Source organism: Lagopus muta, chromosome Z (genome assembly GCF_023343835.1).
Source record: "Lagopus muta isolate bLagMut1 chromosome Z, bLagMut1 primary, whole genome shotgun sequence".
Classification (NCBI taxonomy): Eukaryota; Metazoa; Chordata; class Aves; order Galliformes; family Phasianidae; genus Lagopus; species Lagopus muta.
In genome coordinates this window covers 247508-268373 of record NC_064472.1, presented here as the reverse complement: position 1 = coordinate 268373, position 20866 = coordinate 247508, and positions in this window count along the sequence as shown.

Sequence of the window (20866 nt, the reverse complement as noted above, 5' to 3'; positions counted from 1 at the left end):
GGAAAAACAGGGATTCCTATGAAAATAACAGATATTTCAGGTTAAAAACAGGGATTTCTATGAAAATAGGTGATATTTAAGGTTAAAAACATGGATTTCTATGAAAATATGCGATATTTTAAGGGGAAAAACAGGGATTTCTAGAAAAATAAGCCATATTTCAGGGTAAAAACAGGGATTTCTTTGAAAATAAGCGATATTTCAGGGGAAAAACAGGGATTTCTATGAAAATAAGCGATATTTTAGGGGAAAAACAGGGATTTCTATGAAAATAAGCGATATTTAAGGTTAAAAACAGGGATTTCCATGAAAATAAGCGATATTTTAGGGGAAAAACAGGGATTTCTAGAAAAATAAGCGATATTTCAGGATAAAAACAGGGATTTCTTTGAAAATAAGCGATATTTCAGGGGAAAAATAGGGATTTCTATGAAAATAAGTGATATTTTAGGGGAACAACAGGGATTTATATGAAAACAAGTAATATTTAAGGGGAAAAACAGGGATTTCTATGAAAATAAGCGATATTTGAGGTTAAAAACAGGGTTTTCTATGAAAATAAGCGATATTTTAGGGGAAAAACAGGGATGTCTATGAAAATAAGCGATATTTTAGGGGAAAAAGAGGGATTTCCATGAAAATAAGCGATATTTAAGGGGAAAAACAGGGATTTCCATGAAAATAAGCTATATTTAAGGTTAAAAACAGGGATTTCTATGAAAATAAGTGATATTTCAGGATAAAAACAGGGATTTCCATGGAAAATAAGCGATATTTTAAGGGAAAAACAGGGTTTTCTATGAAAATAAGCGATATTTTAGGTTTAAAACAGGGATTTCTATGAAAATAAGCGATATTTCAGGGGAGAAACAGGGATTTCTATGAAAATAAGCGATATTTCAGGGGAAAAACAGGGATTTCTTTGAAAATAAGCGATATTTCAGGGGAAAAACAGGGATTTCTATGAAAATAAGCGATATTTGATGTTAAAAACAGGGTTTTCTACGAAAATAAGCGATATCTTAGGGGAAAAACAGGGATTTCTATGAAAATAAGCGATATTTTAGGGGAAAAACAGGGGTTTCTATGAAAATAAGCGATATTTCAGGAGAAAAACAGGGATTTCTGTGAAAATAAGCGATATTTCAGGGGAAAAACAGGGATTTCCCTGAAAATAAGTGATATTTAAGGGGAAAAACAGGGATTTCCATGAAAATAAGCGATATTTCAGGGGAAAATAGGGATTTCTATGAAAATAAGCGATATTTAAGGTAAAAAAACAGGGATTTCTATGAAAATAAGCGATATTTCAGAGGAAAAACAGGGATTCCTATGAAAATAAGCGATATTTAAGGTTAAAAACAGGGATTTCTATGAAAATAAGCGATATTTTAGGGGAAAAACAGGGATTTCTTTGAAAATAAGCGATATTTAAGGTTAAAAACAGGGATTTCCATGAAAATAAGCGATATTTTAGGGGAAAAACAGGGATTTCTAGAAAAATAAGCGATATTTCAGGATAAAAACAGGGATTTCTTTGAAAATAAGCGATATTTTAAGGGAAAAATAGGGATTTCTATGAAAATAAATGATATTTTAGGGGAACAACAGGGATTTATATGAAAACAAGTAATATTTAAGGGGAAAAACAGGGATTTCTATGAAAATAAGCGATATTTGAGGTTAAAAACAGGGATTTCTATGAAAATAAGCGATGTTTTAGGGGAAAAACAGGGATGTCTATGAAAATAAGCGATATTTTAGGGTTAAAAATAGGGATTTCTATGAAAATAAGCGATATTTTAGGGGAAAAAGAGGGATTTCTATGAAAATAAGCGATATTTTAGGGGAAAAACAGGGATTTCCATGAAAATAAGCGATATCTTAGGGGAAAAACAGGGATTTCTATGAAAATAAGGGATATTTTAGGCGAAAAACAGGGATTTCTATGGGAAAAAGTGATATTTCAGGGGAAAAACAGGGATTTCTATGAAAATAAGCAATATTTTAGGGGAAAAACAGGGATTTCTATGAAAATAAGCGATATTTAAGGGGAAAAACAGGGATTTCTATGAAAATAAGCGATATTTTAGGGGAAAAACAGGAATTTCTATAAGTATAAGCGATATTTTAGGGGAAAAACAGGGATTTCTATGAAAATAAGCGATATTTAATGTTAAAAACAGGGATTTCTATGAAAATAAGCGATATTTTAGGGGAAAAACAGGGATTTCTATGAAAATAAGCGATATTTTAGGGGAAAAACAGGGATTTCTATGAAAATAAGCGATGTTTAAGGTTAAAAACAGGGATTTCTATGAAAATAAGCGATATTTCAGGGGAAAAACAGGGATTTCTATGAAAATAAGCGATGTTTAAGGTTAAAAACAGGGATTTCCATGAAAATAAGCGATATTTCAGGGGAAAAACAGGGATTTCCATGAAAATAAGCGATATTTTAGGGGAAAAACAGGGATTTCAATGAAAATAAGCGATATTTCAGGGGAAAAACAGGGATTTCTGTGAAAATAAGCGATATTTCAGGGGAAAAACAGGGATTTCTATGAAAATAAGCGATATTTTAGGGGAAAAACAGGGATTTCTATGAAAATAAGCGATATTTCAGGGGAAAAACAGGGATTTCTATGAAAATAAGCGATATTTTAGGGGAAAAACAGGGATTTCCATGAAAATAAGCGATATTTCAGGGGAAAAACAGGGATTTCTTTGAAAATAAGCGATATTTTAGGGTTAAAAACAGGGATTTCCATGAAAATAAGCGATATTTTAGGGGAAAAACAGGGATTTCTATGACAATAAGCGATATTTAAGGGGAAAAACAGGGATTTCCATGAAAATAAGCGATATTTAAGTGGAAAAACAGGGATTTCTATGAAAATAAGTGATATTTAAGGGGAAAAACAGGGATTTCTATGAAAATAAGTGATATTTAAGGTTAAAAACAGGGATTTCTATGAAAATAAGCGATATTTAAGGTAAAAAAACAGGGATTTCCATGAAAATAAGCGATATTTCAGAGGAAAAACAGGGATTCCTATGAAAATAAGTGATATTTAAGGTAAAAAACAGGGATTTCTATGAAAATAAGTGATATTATAATTATTTATTATATATAATAATATATAATATATAATAATATATATAAATATATTATAAATATGTATAAATTATTATATATAATATATATTATATAAATATATTATATATTATATAATTATATAATATATATTATATAAATATATATTATATAAATTATTACATATAAGATTATTATAATTATTTATAAATATAATATACATGAACAACAATAATTATATATAATAATATATATTATATATAATAATATACATAGGTATTATATGTTATATAATGTATATATTATATGATTGGTCATTGGCAGCGCCGTCCCGCCCTCGCCTGTAAGTGATTGTTCACCGGCCGCGCCGTCCCGCCCTCGTCCGCTTGTGATTGGTCACCGGCCGCGCCGTCCCGCCCTCGTCAGCCTGTGATTGGTTATTGGCAGCGCCGTCCCGCCCTCGTTAGCCTGTGATTGGTCACCGACAGCGCCGTCCCGCCCTCGTCAGCCTGTGATTGGTCAGTGGCAGCGCCGTCCCGCCCTCGCCATCCTCTCATTGGTCATCGGCAGCGCTGTCCCGCCCTCGTCAGCCTCTCATTGGTCGTCGGCAGCGTTTTCCCGCCCTCGCCAGCCGGTGATTGGTCATCGGCAGCGCTGTCCCGCCCTCGTCTGCCTGTGATTGGTCACCGGCAGCGCCGTACCGCCCTCGTCAACCTCTCATTGGTCACCGGCAGCATTATCCCGCCCTCGCCCGCCTGTGATTGGTCATCGGCAGCGCCGTCCCGCCCTCGCCTGCCTGTGATTGGTTATAGGCAGCGCCGTCCCGCCCTCGTCAGCCTGTGATTGGTCATTGGCAGTGCCGTCCCGCCCTCATGTGTGTCTCACTGCTAATCGACAGCGCCGTCCCGCCCTCATCAGCCTCTCATTGGTCATTGGCAGCGCCGTCCCGCCCCTGCAGCGTCTCATTGGTCATCGGCAGGGCGGTCCCGCCCCTTTCTGCCTCTCATTCGTCACCGGCAGCGCTGTCCCGCCCTCGCCAGTCTTTCATTGGTCATCGGCACCTCCGTCCCGCCTCCGCCAGCATCTCATTGGTCAGCAGCAGCCTTTTCCCCGCCTTTTTCTTTGCTCTCTCTCTCCTTTCTTTCCCCTCATCCTGTTACAGAAGAGACTGAAGGAATGATGGACAAGCTGGTGCAGGATGGCAGCAGCAGGGTGGAGGCACAGGTGGGTGCGATGAAGCCGGGGGTGGGACTGGGTGGAGCCAGAGCCCAGCCTGAGCTCATTTAAGGGCTGGGAATCGCAGGGCTCAGATGTGTGCCTGGGCTCTTTCCGGTTAATTAATAAATTGAAATAAAGCAAATAATTGTAATTAATATGCTTATTAATATTAATGTTAATAGATAACCAAATTTAATATTAAAATATATTGCCTTTTTAAAATTATGTCTTTTTTCGTAGATTTTTTTTAAAATTTTTTTATTTTTTTAATTTCTGATAAGCTATTTCTTAATTACCACTTACTTTTGTTTTTTTTTTCCTTTTTTATTTTTTTTTTTTATGCTCCTTTTTTTTTTTTACTTTTATTCTTTTTTTTATTGTTTTGTTTTTTTTTAACATTTTTTTTATTTTTTTGCTTTTCTACTTTCCCATTTAATTTTTAATATTACTCCAGTTTAAATTCATAAATATTTTATTGGTTAATTGTTTTATTTTTTATTTGTAATAAAAATTCTTTATTTCTACAGAGCTTTTTATTTTAGATTTTATTCTTTAATTCCGATTTTTTTTTTCATTTTATTTATTTATTTATTATTTAATTTCATTCAATTTTATGGCAGCGTTCTTTTTATTTTATCTTATTTAATTTTCGTTTTTATTTTTTTATTCAATTTTATGTTCTTTTTTCTTTGTGTGATTTTATTTAATCTTTGTCATTACTTCTATTTATTTTAAATTATTTTATCTTTTCTTTCAAATAATATATACGCATAATATATATATACAATATTAGTTAATACCTATTATATGTGTAAATCTCGCTCTCTACTGCCACCGTGAAATATGAACTATGAACATGAGCGATGAAAACTATGATGATGATAACAACTATGAAAATAAGCGATATTTAAGGTTAAAAACAGGGATTTCTATGAAAATAAGTGATATTTAAGGGGAAAAACAGGGATTTCTATGAAAATAAGCGATATTTCAGGTTTAAAACAGGGATTTCTATGAAAATAAGCGATATTTCAGGTTTAAAACAGGGATTTCTATGAAAATAAGCGATATTTAAGGTTAAAAACAGGGATTTCTATGAAAATAAGCGATATTTTAGGGGAAAAACAGGGATTTCCATGAAAATAAGCGATATTTTAGGGGAAAAACAGGGATTTCTATGAAAATAAGCGATATTTATGTTAAAAACAGGGATTTCTATGAAAACAAGCGATATTTTAGGGGAAAAACAGGGATTTCTATGAAAATAAGCGATATTTCAGGGGAGAAACAGGGATTTCTATGAAAATAAGCGATATTTCAGGGGAAGAACAGGGATTTCTATGAAAATAAGCGATATTTCAGGGGAAAAACAGGGGTTTCTATGAAAATAAGCGAAATTTTAGGGGAAAAACAGGGATTTCTATGAAAATAAGCGAAATTTCAGGGGAAAAACAGGGATTTCTATGAAAATAAGCGATATTTTAGGGGAAAAACAGGGATTTCCATGAAAATAAGCGATATTTAAGGTTAAAAACAGGGATTTCTATGAAAATAAGCGATATTTAAGGGGAAAAACAGGGATTTCCATGAAAATAAGCGATATTTAAGGTTAAAAACAGGGATTTCTATGAAAATAAGCGATATTTTAGGGGAAAAACAGGGATTTCTATGAAAATAAGCGATATTTCAGGGGAAAAGCAGGGATTTCCATGAAAATAAGCGATATTTAAGGTTAAAAACAGGGATTTCTATGAAAATAAGCAATATTTCAGGGGAAAAACAGGGATTTCTATGAAAATAAGCGATATTTAAGGTAAAAAAACAGGGATTTCTATGAAAATAAGCGATATTTTAGGGGAAAAACAGGGGTTTCTATGAAAATAAGCGATATTTCAGGAGAAAAACAGGGATTTCTGTGAAAATAAGCGATATTTTAGGGGAAAAACAGGGATTTCCCTGAAAATAAGTGATATTTAAGGGGAAAAACAGGGATTTCCATGAAAATAAGTGATATTTAAGGGGAAAAACAGGGATTTCCATGAAAATAAGCGATATTTCAGGGGAAAATAGGGATTTCTATGAAAATAAGCGATATTTAAGGTAAAAAAACAGGGATTTCTATGAAAATAAGCGATATTTCAGGGGAGAAACAGGGATTTCTATGAAAATAAGCGATATTTCAGGGGAAAAACAGGGATTTCTTTGAAAATAAGCGATATTTCAGGGGAAAAACAGGGATTTCTATGAAAATAAGCGATATTTGATGTTAAAAACAGGGTTTTCTACGAAAATAAGCGATATCTTAGGGGAAAAACAGGGATTTCTATGAAAATAAGCGATATTTAAGGTTAAAAACAGGGATTTCTATGAAAATAAGTGATATTTAAGGGGAAAAACAGGGATTTCTATGAAAATAAGCGATATTTCAGGTTTAAAACAGGGATTTCTATGAAAATAAGCGATATTTAAGGTTAAAAACAGGGATTTCTATGAAAATAAGCGATATTTTAGGGGAAAAACAGGGATTTCCATGAAAATAAGCGATATTTTAGGGGAAAAACAGGGATTTCTATGAAAATAAGCGATATTTATGTTAAAAACAGGGATTTCTATGAAAACAAGCGATATTTTAGGGGAAAAACAGGGATTTCTATGAAAATAAGCGATATTTCAGGGGAGAAACAGGGATTTCTATGAAAATAAGCGATATTTCAGGGGAAGAACAGGGATTTCTATGAAAATAAGCGATATTTTAGGGGAAAAACAGGGGTTTCTATGAAAATAAGCGAAATTTTAGGGGAAAAACAGGGATTTCTATGAAAATAAGCGAAATTTCAGGGGAAAAACAGGGATTTCTATGAAAATAAGCGATATTTTAGGGGAAAAACAGGGATTTCCATGAAAATAAGCGATATTTAAGGTTAAAAACAGGGATTTCTATGAAAATAAGCGATATTTAAGGGGAAAAACAGGGATTTCCATGAAAATAAGCGATATTTAAGGTTAAAAACAGGGATTTCTATGAAAATAAGCGATATTTTAGGGGAAAAACAGGGATTTCTATGAAAATAAGCGATATTTCAGGGGAAAAGCAGGGATTTCCATGAAAATAAGCGATATTTAAGGTTAAAAACAGGGATTTCTATGAAAATAAGCGATATTTCAGGGGAAAAGCAGGGATTTCTATGAAAATAAGCGATATTGGAGGGGAAAAACAGGGATTTCTATGAAAATAAGCGATATTTAAGGTTAAAAACAGGGATTTCAATGAAAATAAGCGATATTTAAGGTAAAAAAACAGGGATTTCTATGAAAATAAGCGATATTTTAGGGGAAAAACAGGGGTTTCTATGAAAATAAGCGATATTTCAGGAGAAAAACAGGGATTTCTGTGAAAATAAGCGATATTTTAGGGGAAAAACAGGGATTTCCCTGAAAATAAGTGATATTTAAGGGGAAAAACAGGGATTTCCATGAAAATAAGTGATATTTAAGGGGAAAAACAGGGATTTCCATGAAAATAAGCGATATTTCAGGGGAAAATAGGGATTTCTATGAAAATAAGCGATATTTAAGGTAAAAAAACAGGGATTTCTATGAAAATAAGCGATATTTCAGAGGAAAAACAGGGATTCCTATGAAAATAAGCGATATTTAAGGTTAAAAACAGGGATTTCTATGAAAATAAGCGATATTTTAGGGGAAAAACAGGGATTTCTATGAAAATAAGCGATATTTAAGGTTAAAAACAGGGATTTCCATGAAAATAAGCGATATTTTAGGGGAAAAACAGGGATTTCTAGAAAAATAAGCGATATTTCAGGATAAAAACAGGGATTTCTTTGAAAATAAGCGATATTTCAGGGGAAAAATAGGGATTTCTATGAAAATAAGTGATATTTTAGGGGAACAACAGGGATTTATATGAAAACAAGTAATATTTAAGGGGAAAAACAGGGATTTCTATGAAAATAAGCGATATTTGAGGTTAAAAACAGGGTTTTCTATGAAAATAAGCGATATTTTAGGGGAAAAACAGGGATGTCTATGAAAATAAGCGATATTTTAGGGGAAAAAGAGGGATTTCTATGAAAATAAGCGATATTTTAGGGGAAAAAGAGGGATTTCCATGAAAATAAGCGATATTTAAGGGGAAAAACAGGGATTTCCATGAAAATAAGCTATATTTAAGGTTAAAAACAGGGATTTCTATGAAAATAAGTGATATTTCAGGATAAAAACAGGGATTTCCATGGAAAATAAGCGATATTTTAAGGGAAAAACAGGGTTTTCTATGAAAATAAGCGATATTTTAGGTTTAAAACAGGGATTTCTATGAAAATAAGCGATATTTCAGAAGAGAAACAGGGATTTCTATGAAAATAAGCGATATTTCAGGGGAAAAACAGGGATTTCTTTGAAAATAAGCGATATTTCAGGGGAAAAACAGGGGTTTCTATGAAAATAAGCGATATTTGATGTTAAAAACAGGGTTTTCTACGAAAATAAGCGATATCTTAGGGGAAAAACAGGGATTTCTATGAAAATAAGCGATATTTTAGGGGAAAAACAGGGGTTTCTATGAAAATAAGCGATATTTCAGGAGAAAAACAGGGATTTCTGTGAAAATAAGCGATATTTCAGGGGAAAAACAGGGATTTCCCTGAAAATAAGTGATATTTAAGGGGAAAAACAGGGATTTCCATGAAAATAAGCGATATTTCAGGGGAAAATAGGGATTTCTATGAAAATAAGCGATATTTAAGGTAAAAAAACAGGGATTTCTATGAAAATAAGCGATATTTCAGAGGAAAAACAGGGATTCCTATGAAAATAAGCGATATTTAAGGTTAAAAACAGGGATTTCTATGAAAATAAGCGATATTTTAGGGGAAAAACAGGGATTTCTTTGAAAATAAGCGATATTTAAGGTTAAAAACAGGGATTTCCATGAAAATAAGCGATATTTTAGGGGAAAAACAGGGATTTCTAGAAAAATAAGCGATATTTCAGGATAAAAACAGGGATTTCTTTGAAAATAAGCGATATTTTAAGGGAAAAATAGGGATTTCTATGAAAATAAATGATATTTTAGGGGAACAACAGGGATTTATATGAAAACAAGTAATATTTAAGGGGAAAAACAGGGATTTCTATGAAAATAAGCGATATTTGAGGTTAAAAACAGGGATTTCTATGAAAATAAGCGATGTTTTAGGGGAAAAACAGGGATGTCTATGAAAATAAGCGATATTTTAGGGTTAAAAATAGGGATTTCTATGAAAATAAGCGATATTTTAGGGGAAAAAGAGGGATTTCTATGAAAATAAGCGATATTTTAGGGGAAAAACAGGGATTTCCATGAAAATAAGCGATATCTTAGGGGAAAAACAGGGATTTCTATGAAAATAAGGGATATTTTAGGCGAAAAACAGGGATTTCTATGGGAAAAAGTGATATTTCAGGGGAAAAACAGGGATTTCTATGAAAATAAGCAATATTTTAGGGGAAAAACAGGGATTTCTATGAAAATAAGCGATATTTAAGGGGAAAAACAGGGATTTCTATGAAAATAAGCGATATTTTAGGGGAAAAACAGGAATTTCTATAAGTATAAGCGATATTTTAGGGGAAAAACAGGGATTTCTATGAAAATAAGCGATATTTAATGTTAAAAACAGGGATTTCTATGAAAATAAGCGATATTTTAGGGGAAAAACAGGGATTTCTATGAAAATAAGCGATATTTTAGGGGAAAAACAGGGATTTCTATGAAAATAAGCGATGTTTAAGGTTAAAAACAGGGATTTCTATGAAAATAAGCGATATTTCAGGGGAAAAACAGGGATTTCTATGAAAATAAGCGATGTTTAAGGTTAAAAACAGGGATTTCCATGAAAATAAGCGATATTTCAGGGGAAAAACAGGGATTTCCATGAAAATAAGCGATATTTTAGGGGAAAAACAGGGATTTCAATGAAAATAAGCGATATTTCAGGGGAAAAACAGGGATTTCTGTGAAAATAAGCGATATTTCAGGGGAAAAACAGGGATTTCTATGAAAATAAGCGATATTTTAGGGGAAAAACAGGGATTTCTATGAAAATAAGCGATATTTCAGGGGAAAAACAGGGATTTCTATGAAAATAAGCGATATTTTAGGGGAAAAACAGGGATTTCCATGAAAATAAGCGATATTTCAGGGGAAAAACAGGGATTTCTTTGAAAATAAGCGATATTTTAGGGTTAAAAACAGGGATTTCCATGAAAATAAGCGATATTTTAGGGGAAAAACAGGGATTTCTATGACAATAAGCGATATTTAAGGGGAAAAAACAGGGATTTCCATGAAAATAAGCGATATTTAAGTGGAAAAACAGGGATTTCTATGAAAATAAGTGATATTTAAGGGGAAAAACAGGGATTTCTATGAAAATAAGTGATATTTAAGGTTAAAAACAGGGATTTCTATGAAAATAAGCGATATTTAAGGTAAAAAAACAGGGATTTCCATGAAAATAAGCGATATTTCAGAGGAAAAACAGGGATTCCTATGAAAATAAGTGATATTTAAGGTAAAAAACAGGGATTTCTATGAAAATAAGTGATATTATAATTATTTATTATATATAATAATATATAATATATAATAATATATATAAATATATTATAAATATGTATAAATTATTATATATAATATATATTATATAAATATATTATATATTATATAATTATATAATATATATTATATAAATATATATTATATAAATTATTACATATAAGATTATTATAATTATTTATAAATATAATATACATGAACAACAATAATTATATATAATAATATATATTATATATAATAATATACATAGGTATTATATGTTATATAATGTATATATTATATGATTGGTCATTGGCAGCGCCGTCCCGCCCTCGCCTGTAAGTGATTGTTCACCGGCCGCGCCGTCCCGCCCTCGTCCGCTTGTGATTGGTCACCGGCCGCGCCGTCCCGCCCTCGTCAGCCTGTGATTGGTTATTGGCAGCGCCGTCCCGCCCTCGTTAGCCTGTGATTGGTCACCGACAGCGCCGTCCCGCCCTCGTCAGCCTGTGATTGGTCAGTGGCAGCGCCGTCCCGCCCTCGCCATCCTCTCATTGGTCATCGGCAGCGCTGTCCCGCCCTCGTCAGCCTCTCATTGGTCGTCGGCAGCGTTTTCCCGCCCTCGCCAGCCGGTGATTGGTCATCGGCAGCGCTGTCCCGCCCTCGTCTGCCTGTGATTGGTCACCGGCAGCGCCGTACCGCCCTCGTCAACCTCTCATTGGTCACCGGCAGCATTATCCCGCCCTCGCCCGCCTGTGATTGGTCATCGGCAGCGCCGTCCCGCCCTCGCCTGCCTGTGATTGGTTATAGGCAGCGCCGTCCCGCCCTCGTCAGCCTGTGATTGGTCATTGGCAGTGCCGTCCCGCCCTCATGTGTGTCTCACTGCTAATCGACAGCGCCGTCCCGCCCTCATCAGCCTCTCATTGGTCATTGGCAGCGCCGTCCCGCCCCTGCAGCGTCTCATTGGTCATCGGCAGGGCGGTCCCGCCCCTTTCTGCCTCTCATTGGTCACCGGCAGCGCTGTCCCGCCCTCGCCAGTCTTTCATTGGTCATCGGCACCTCCGTCCCGCCTCCGCCAGCATCTCATTGGTCAGCAGCAGCCTTTTCCCCGCCTTTTTCTTTGCTCTCTCTCTCCTTTCTTTCCCCTCATCCTGTTACAGAAGAGACTGAAGGAATGATGGACAAGCTGGTGCAGGATGGCAGCAGCAGGGTGGAGGCACAGGTGGGTGCGATGAAGCCGGGGGTGGGACTGGGTGGAGCCAGAGCCCAGCCTGAGCTCATTTAAGGGCTGGGAATCGCAGGGCTCAGATGTGTGCCTGGGCTCTTTCCGGTTAATTAATAAATTGAAATAAAGCAAATAATTGTAATTAATATGCTTATTAATATTAATGTTAATAGATAACCAAATTTAATATTAAAATATATTGCCTTTTTAAAATTATGTCTTTTTTCGTAGATTTTTTTTTAAATTTTTTTATTTTTTTAATTTCTGATAAGCTATTTCTTAATTACCACTTACTTTTGTTTTTTTTTCCTTTTTTATTTTTTTTTTTTATGCTCCTTTTTTTTTTTTACTTTTATTCTTTTTTTTATTGTTTTGTTTTTTTTTAACATTTTTTTTATTTTTTTGCTTTTCTACTTTCCCATTTAATTTTTAATATTACTCCAGTTTAAATTCATAAATATTTTATTGGTTAATTGTTTTATTTTTTATTTGTAATAAAAATTCTTTATTTCTACAGAGCTTTTTATTTTAGATTTTATTCTTTAATTCCGATTTTTTTTTTCATTTTATTTATTTATTTATTATTTAATTTCATTCAATTTTATGGCAGCGTTCTTTTTATTTTATCTTATTTAATTTTCGTTTTTATTTTTTTATTCAATTTTATGTTCTTTTTTCTTTGTGTGATTTTATTTAATCTTTGTCATTACTTCTATTTATTTTAAATTATTTTATCTTTTCTTTCAAATAATATATACGCATAATATATATATACAATATTAGTTAATACCTATTATATGTGTAAATCTCGCTCTCTACTGCCACCGTGTGGCGAAAAATCGGTACTGCAACCTTTTTTTTTTTTTTTTTTTTTTTTTGCGGTGTGCTTGCCGGTTTTGCGCATGCGCCAAAATGGCGGCGATGTTCGCGCATGCGCAGTAGCGGTTCCGAGGCCGCGCATGCGCAGTGCGCGAGGACACAACTGCGCATGCGGAGCAGAAACAGGCGCCTATATAAAGAGCGTGGCAGCGGCCGCGGTTGCGCATAGATCGTGGTTGTGCGCGGCTGCTCGATGCTCTGCTGCTCTGCGCCGCACGGAGCCGCCGGGAAGGAGCTCGAAGCCGCCGCGAAGCCCCTCGGAGCCGCCGGGAAGGAGCTTGGAGCCGCCGCGAAGCTTCTCGGAGCCGCCGGGAAGGAGCTCGGAGTTTCGGGAAGCCGCTCGGAGCCGCCACGAAGCCGTTCGGAGCCGCCATGAAGCCGCTCGGAGTTTCGGGAAGCCCTTCGGAGCCGCCGGGAAGGAGCTTCGAACAGCCGCGAAGCCGCTCGGAGCCGCCGGGAAGCCGCTCGGAGCCGCCGCGAAGCCGCTCGGAGTTTCGGGAAGCCCTTCGGAGCTGCCGCGAAGCTTCTCGGAGCTGCCGCGAAGCTTCTCGGAGCCGCCGCGAAGCCCTTCGGAGCCGCCGCGAAGCCCTTCGGAGCCGCCGCGAAGCCGCTCGGAGCCGCCGCGAAGCTTCTCGAAGCCGCCGGGAAGGAGCTCGGAGCCGCCGCGAAGCCGCTCGGAGCCGCCGGGAAGGAGCTTCGAACAGCCGCGAAGCCGCTCGGAGCCGCCGCGAAGCCGCTCGGAGCCGCCGGGAAGGAGCTCGGAGTTTCGGGAAGCCCTTTGGAGCCGCCGCGAAGCCGTCGCGAAGCCTTTCGGAGCCGCCGGGAAGGAGCTTCGAGCCGCCACGAATCCGCCGCGAAGCCGCTCGGAGCCGCCGCTCGGAGTTTCGAACAGCCGAGGTATGGGGCTTTTTTGGGGCACTTGTGGGGCTCCTTTTCGGTCTCTTTCGGGGCTCTTTAGGGTCTGGTTTGGGGCTCCCTTTTGGGGCTCCCTTTTGGGGCTCCCTTTTGGGGCTCCCTTTTGGGGCTCCCTTTTGTCTCCTTTTTGTTTCCTTTTTGGCTCCTTTGGGGTTCCTTTTTGGCTCTTTTTTGGCTCCTTTTTGGCTCCTTTTTTGGCTCCTTTTTGGGCTCCTTTTTGGGCTCCTTTTTGGGCTCCTTTTTGGGCTCCTTTTTGGGCTTCTTTGGGGCTCTTCTGGGGCACTTGTGGTGGCCCTTTGGGGCTCTAATATGTGGCTTGCAGGGCACTTTTGGGGCTCCTGTGGGGCACTTATGGGGCTTTTTTGGGGCTCATTTTTTTTGCTTTGTTTTATTTTGTTTCATCTTTATTATTATTTTATTTTTTTATAGTTCTTGACAATAATATATTACATACAATTTCTAAATATGTGTTTGTCTCGTTCTCTACTGCCGCCGTGTGGCGAAAAATCGGTACTGCAGCTTTTTTTTTTTTTGCTACGCGAATGCGCAGTAGCGCTTCCGAGGCCGCGCATGCGCAGTGCGCGAGGACACAACTGCGCATGCGGAGCAGAAACAGGCGCCTATATAAAGAGCGTGGCAGCGGCCGCGGTTGCACATAGATCACGGTTATGCGCGGGTGCTCGGAGCCGCCGGGAAGGAACTTCGAACAGCCGCGAAGCCGCTCGGAGCCGCCACGAAGCCGTTCGGAGCAGCCAGGAAGCCGCTCGGAGTTTCGGGAAGCCCTTCGGAGCCGCCGCGAAGCCGCCGGGAAGGAGCTCGGAGCCGCCGCGAAGCCGCTCGGAGCCGCCGCGAAGCCGCCACGAAGCCGCTCGGAGTTTCGGGAAGGCGCTCGGAGCCGCCACGAAGCCGCTCGGAGCCACCGCGAAGCTTCTCGAAGCCGCCGCGAAGCCCCTCGGAGCCGCCGTGAGGGAGCTTCGAACAGCCGAGGTATGGGGCTTTTTTGGGGCACTTGTGGGGCTCCTTTTTGGTCTCTTTTGGGGTTCTTTGGAACTTCTTTCAGGCTCTTTTGCGGCTCTTTCAGGGCTCCTTTGGGGCACTTGTGGGGCTCTTCTGGTGCTCTTATTTGTGGCTTGCAGGACAGTGATGTGTGGCTTGCAGGGCACGTTTTGGGCTCCGTTTTGGGCTCCGTTTTGGGCTCCGTTTGGGGCTCCGTTTGGGGCTCCGTTTGGGGCTCCGTTTGGGGCTCCTTTGGGGCACTTGTGGGGGTCCTTTGGGGCTCTAATATGTGGCTTGCAGGGCACTTTTGGGTCTCTTGTGGGGCTGTTTTGTGCTACTTATGGGGCACTTATTGGGCTCTTTCGGGGCTCTTTTTGGTCTCCTTTTTGGTCTCCTTTTTGGTCTCCTTTTTGGGCTCCTTTTTGGGCTCCTTTTTGGGCTCCTTTTTGGGCTCCTTTTTGGGCTCCTTTTTGGGCTCCTTTCTGGCTCCTTTCTGGCTCCTTTCTGGCTCCTTTCTGGCTGCGTTGGTGCCTTTGTGGGGATCTTCTGGTGCTCTTTTATGTGGCTTGCAGAGCAGTGATGTGTGGCATGCGGGGCTCCTTTGGGGCTCCTTTGGGGCTCCTTTGGGGCTCCTTTGGGGCTCCTTTGGCTCTCTAATATGTGGCTTGCAGGGCAGGGATGTGTGACTTGCAGGGTACTTTTGGGGCTTTTTTGGGGCTCCTTTTGGGTCTCTTGAGGGTCTCTTTTGTGACTCTTGGGTCTCTTTTTTGGTCTGGGGTCTCTTGGGTCTCTTTTTAGTCTCTTTTGGGGTCTCTTGGGGTCTCTAGGGTCTCTTTTGGGGCACTTGTAGGGCTTTTCTGGTGCTCTAATATGTGGTTTGCAGGGCAGTGCTGCGTGGCTTGCAGGGCTCTTTTAGGGCTCTTTTGGGGCTCTTTTGGGGCTCCTTTGGGGGCACTTATGGGGATGTTTTGGGGCACTTACGGGGCTTTTCTGGGGCACTAATATGTGGCTTGCACGGCTCTTTAGCGGCTCCTTTTTGCGGCTCATTTTAGGGTTCCTTTTAGGGCTCCTTTGGGGCACTTGTGGAGCTCTTCTTGTGCTCTAATATGTGGCTTGCAGGGCAATGATGCGTGGCTTGCAGGGCTCCTTTGGGGTTCTTTAGGGTCTCTTTTGGGGCTCCTTTGGTTCTCCCATATGTGGTTTGCAGGGCTCTTTTGGGGCTCTTTTGGGGCTCGTTTTGGTCTCCTGTGCGGCTCCTTTCTGGCTCTCTTTTGGGGCTCTTTTGTGCCACTTATGCGGCTTTTTGGGGGCACTTCTGGGGCTCTTCTGGTGCTCTCATATGTGGCTTGCAGGCCAGTGACGTGTGGCTTGTAGGGCTCGTTTTGGGGTCTCTTTTGGGGTCTCTTTTGGGGTCTCTTTTGGGGTCTCTTTTGGGGTCTCTTTTGGGGCATTTGTGGGGCTTTTTTGGGGCCCTTGTGGGGCTCTTCTGGTGCTCTAATATGTGGCTTGCAGGGCTCTTTTGGGGCTCGTTTTGGGGCTCTTTAGGGGCTCCTTTCCGGCTCCTTTAGGGCTCTTTAGGGGCTCCTTTGAAGCCCCTTTAGGGCTCTTCTGGTGCTCTAATGTGTGGCTTGCAGGGCAGTGATGTGTGGCTTGCAGGGCACTTCTGGGGCTCCTTTGGGGCACTTCTGGGGCTCCTTTGGTGCTCTAATATGTGGCTTGCAGGGCACTTTCAGGGCTCCTTTGGGGCTCTTTTGGGGCCCTTATGGGGTTTTTCTGGGGCCCTTGTGGGTCTCTTCTGGTGCTCTAATATGTGGCTAATATGCGCAGGAACTTCTTTGCAGTGAGGTGAGGAGCACTGGCACAGGCTGCCCAGGGAGGTGGTGGAGTCTCCTTATCTGGAGTTGTTCAAGACCTGCCTGGATGCCGACCTGTGCGACCTGTGCTGATGGGTTGTCAGTGCCACCTGCTGCTCTTAAGAAAAGGTAGGTTTGATTTCTTTTGGTTTCCAGAGCATTTGCTACACTTTCATTCTGTCTCTCTTCTTTTTTTTTTCTTTTTGCTCTGAATAAATGGCAGGTTCAATTCATTTTGGCTTCTGTAGTATTTGCTTCACTTGTGTTCTGTTTCTCTTCTCTTTTTTCCATGTTGCCTGGCGGTGCCTCGCTGGAGTTCCCATGACCCCCGGGCACACTTGTGACCAAGTGAGGTGCCAAAAGAAGAGGTGTCTCCTAAACAGGCTTCTGCTGAGTGCTGTCCTGGTCTTGGGGTTTGTACAATGCCCACCTTTCTTCTCTAACCCACTTTGTTGAGGACCACGTGTGAGGCTTTCTTCTTTCTTTCTAGGATTGGTGACTGTGGGAATCAGGTGTTGTTTCTGCATTGGATTTGTGTGCTGTTATTTTTACTTTATGATCTCCGCTATCATAGTTCTTTTTGGGAGTCTTTCTGCTTAATTTGGTGAAGATCTTTGATAAGTTTACATCACTTATCTTATAGACGAACCTTCCCTGGGACGCACGCTCTGTATGTTGGTGTATAGATGTATATTTTGTCATACACACTGCAAGAATATCCTGCACGAGCACAAACCAGAGAACAGCCATGGCAGCCTGAGGAAGCGCCTGACATTGGGAAGGCCTGCCATCATCCCCAGTGCTCTTTGTTTAACGATGATGACTTCAAAGAAAATCACCATATCAGTAGGAGGAGAGCACCAGACATCTTGGAAACAACAGGATGACGACTGACTGGCAGCAGATAACAAATAAATGAACTAGTAAATAGCAAATGTCAACCTTTTGATAAGATTGTGAGCCTGGAGTACCCAGCCAGTGGGGAAACAGGGGAGGGGGGAGGCAAGGGGGAGCAAACAGGGTCTAAAGGCTGTCATGTTGTGTCCATAGGCGCTCCTGCTTGTGGGACGCCGCCATTGCAATCGCGAATAAATTCTGCTGTTATCAGAGATACCATCCTGACAAAATTACTTGAATTTTTCCTACAACTTGGGGGCTCGTCCGGGATTATGATCGCCTCTTTAGGAGTTTGCCTACCGCCCTGCACAGGATAGGTGCACCCCGCTGATGGCAGCGGTCCTGTCTGGGTGCTGAGGTGACTCCTTGGGATGGCCAATAAAAAACCAAGACTGTTCCATAAGGACGGGCTCTGTGAAAGCCAAGGGGCAGGCAGGCACAGGTGTTGGCCATGGTGACCCGGTAACTTCGTGCACGGACCAAGGTAAGGGCGTTGAACTCTTTATATGGGGGTCGGTTGAGACTCTTGAGTGTGTGTGACTGAGACGCGCCGTCAGTGCGAAGCGAGTGCTGAGTGCCGCCCTGCGGTTCCGCTGTGCCGCGAGGGGCAACGGCCAGGGACGGACGGAGCGGCTGTGTTGGTGAAAGGAAGAGCCTCGGGAGGAGCTGTTGGTGTGCGGTACCCTGTGCGCTTGAAGTGCCAGCAGTACACCCCTATTAATCCGAGATAGGAGTATAGTACTGCTGAGGGATTGGGCCCCAAATCCGAGCATCAGAGTGTGGTAACCTGTGAGCTGGGGAGTTCACGGCAGCATCCTGGAGGGATGGGGAATAGGAGTTGTGAGAGCAGGGGAAAAAGTCCCCGGAATGGTGCCTAGAGAGAGCCAGCCCCTTGGGAGAAGTGCTTCAGAACTAGGAAAGGAACAGGGAAAAGATGTTTCAATACTGTATACAGCAGAGAGCACTGCAGGGAAAATCATTATTGTGACCAAAATAGGAGTCTGGCAAAAATTGGGCCTATCAGACTTTGTATTTATATGTCAACAGTAAGACTCCTTTTCTGAAACAGAATTGGCTGAGGTCGCTTCATGAGTGCAAGAATTAAAGAAATGTTCCTCGCGAGGAGCCCAAGTTGAAAGGAAATGGGAAAGAGAAGCAGAAAGATCATAAATGGGATCCCTTAGACAACTCCCCCGTTTGCCATTCTGTTGGGCTCGAGGTTCCGGACGCGGGTTGCTGTTTACTCTTTCCTCCCCAACCTTGTGACCATGTGAGGTGCCAAAAGGAGAGGTGTCTCCTAAACAGGCTTCTGCTGAGTGCTGTCCTGGTCTTGGGGTTTGTACAATGCCCACCTTTCTTCTCTAACCCACTTTGTTGAGGACCGCGTGTGAGGCTTTCTTCTTTCCTGGTAGGCTTGGCGACTCCTCCACCAGACGTAGCAGGCATTTTGGGACGTCCAAGGTTCCGCAGTGAGCGTCTCCTGTTCCTGGTCAAGGTGTGGGCGTTCCAGGACATAAAGGTATCTTCATGCTTTCCCCAAGTGCCAAGTACCCCGCCAGATGCTGTTTGCCTTTTGGCACCCCCTCAGTTGCTGTAATGTCTGCGCCTTGATTCTTGGAGTGGGGTAAGTGACACCTTTGAAAACAAGCGATATTTTAGGTTAAAAACAGGGATTTCTTGGAAAATAAGTGATATTTCAGGGGAAAAACAGGGATTTCATGGAAAATAAGTGATATTGAAGGGGAAAAACTGGGATTTCTATGAAAGTAAGCGATATTACAGGGGAAAAACAGGGATTTCAATGAAAATAAGCGATATTTAAGGTTAAAATCAGGGATTTCTATGAAAATAAGCGATATTTTAGGGGAAAAATAAGGATTTCCATGAAAATAAGCGATATTTAATGTTAAAAACAGGGATTTCTAGATAAATAAGCGATATTTTAGGATAAAAACAGGGATTTCTATGAAAATAAGCGATATTTCAGGGGAAAAGCAGGGATTTCCATGAAAATAAGCGATATTTTAGGGGAAAAACAGGGATTTCTATGAAAATAAGCGATATTTCAGGGGAAAAACAGGGATTTCCATGAAAATAAGCGATATTTCAGGGGAAAAACAGGGATTTCTATGAAAATAAGCGATATTTAAGGTTAAAAACAGGGATTTCTTTGAAAATAAGTGATATTTTATGTTAAAAACAGGGATTTCTATGAAAATAAGCGATATTTGAGGGGAAAAACAGGGATTTCTATGAAAATAAGCGATATTTAAGTGGAAAAACAGGGATTTCTATGAAAATAAGCGATATTTCAGGGGAAAAACAGGGATTTCCATGAAAATAAGCGATATTTAAGGGGAAAAACAGGGATTTCTACGAAATTAAGCGATATTTTAGGGGAAAAACAGGGATTTCTATGAAAATAAGCGATATTTCAGGGGAAAAACAGGGATTTCTATGAAAATAAGCGATATTTCAGGGGAAAAACAGGGATTTCTATGAAAATAAGCGATATTTCAGGGGAAAAACAGGGATTTCTATGAAAATAAGCGATATTTCAGGGGAAAAACAGGGATTTCTTTGAAAATAAGCGATATTTTAGGTTAAAAGCAGGGATTTCTATGAAAATAAGCGTTATCTTAGGGGAAAAACAGGGATTTCCATGAAAATAAGCGATATTTTAGGGGAAAAACAGGGATTTCCATGAAAATAAGCGATATTTCAGGTTTAAAACAGGGATTTCCATGAAAATAAGCGATATTTTAGGGGAAAAACAGGGATTTCCATGAAAATAAGCGATATTTAAGGTTAAAAACAGGGATTTCTATGAAAATAAGCGATATCTTAGGGGAAAAACAGGGATTTCTATGAAAATAAGCGATATTTTAGGTTAAAAACAGGGAATTCTATGAAAATAAGTAATATTTTAGGGGAAAAACAGGGATTTCTATGAAAATAAGCGATATTTTAGGGGAAAAACAGTAATTCCTATGAAAATAAGAGATATTTCAGGTTAAAAACAGGGTTTTCTATGAAAATAAGCGATATTTTAGGGGAAAAACAGGGATTTCCGTGAAAATAAGCGATAATTCAGGTTTAAAACAGGGATTTCTATGAAAATAAGCGATATTTCAGGGGAAAAACAGGGATTTCGATGAAAATACGTGATATTTAAGGGGAAAAACAGGGAT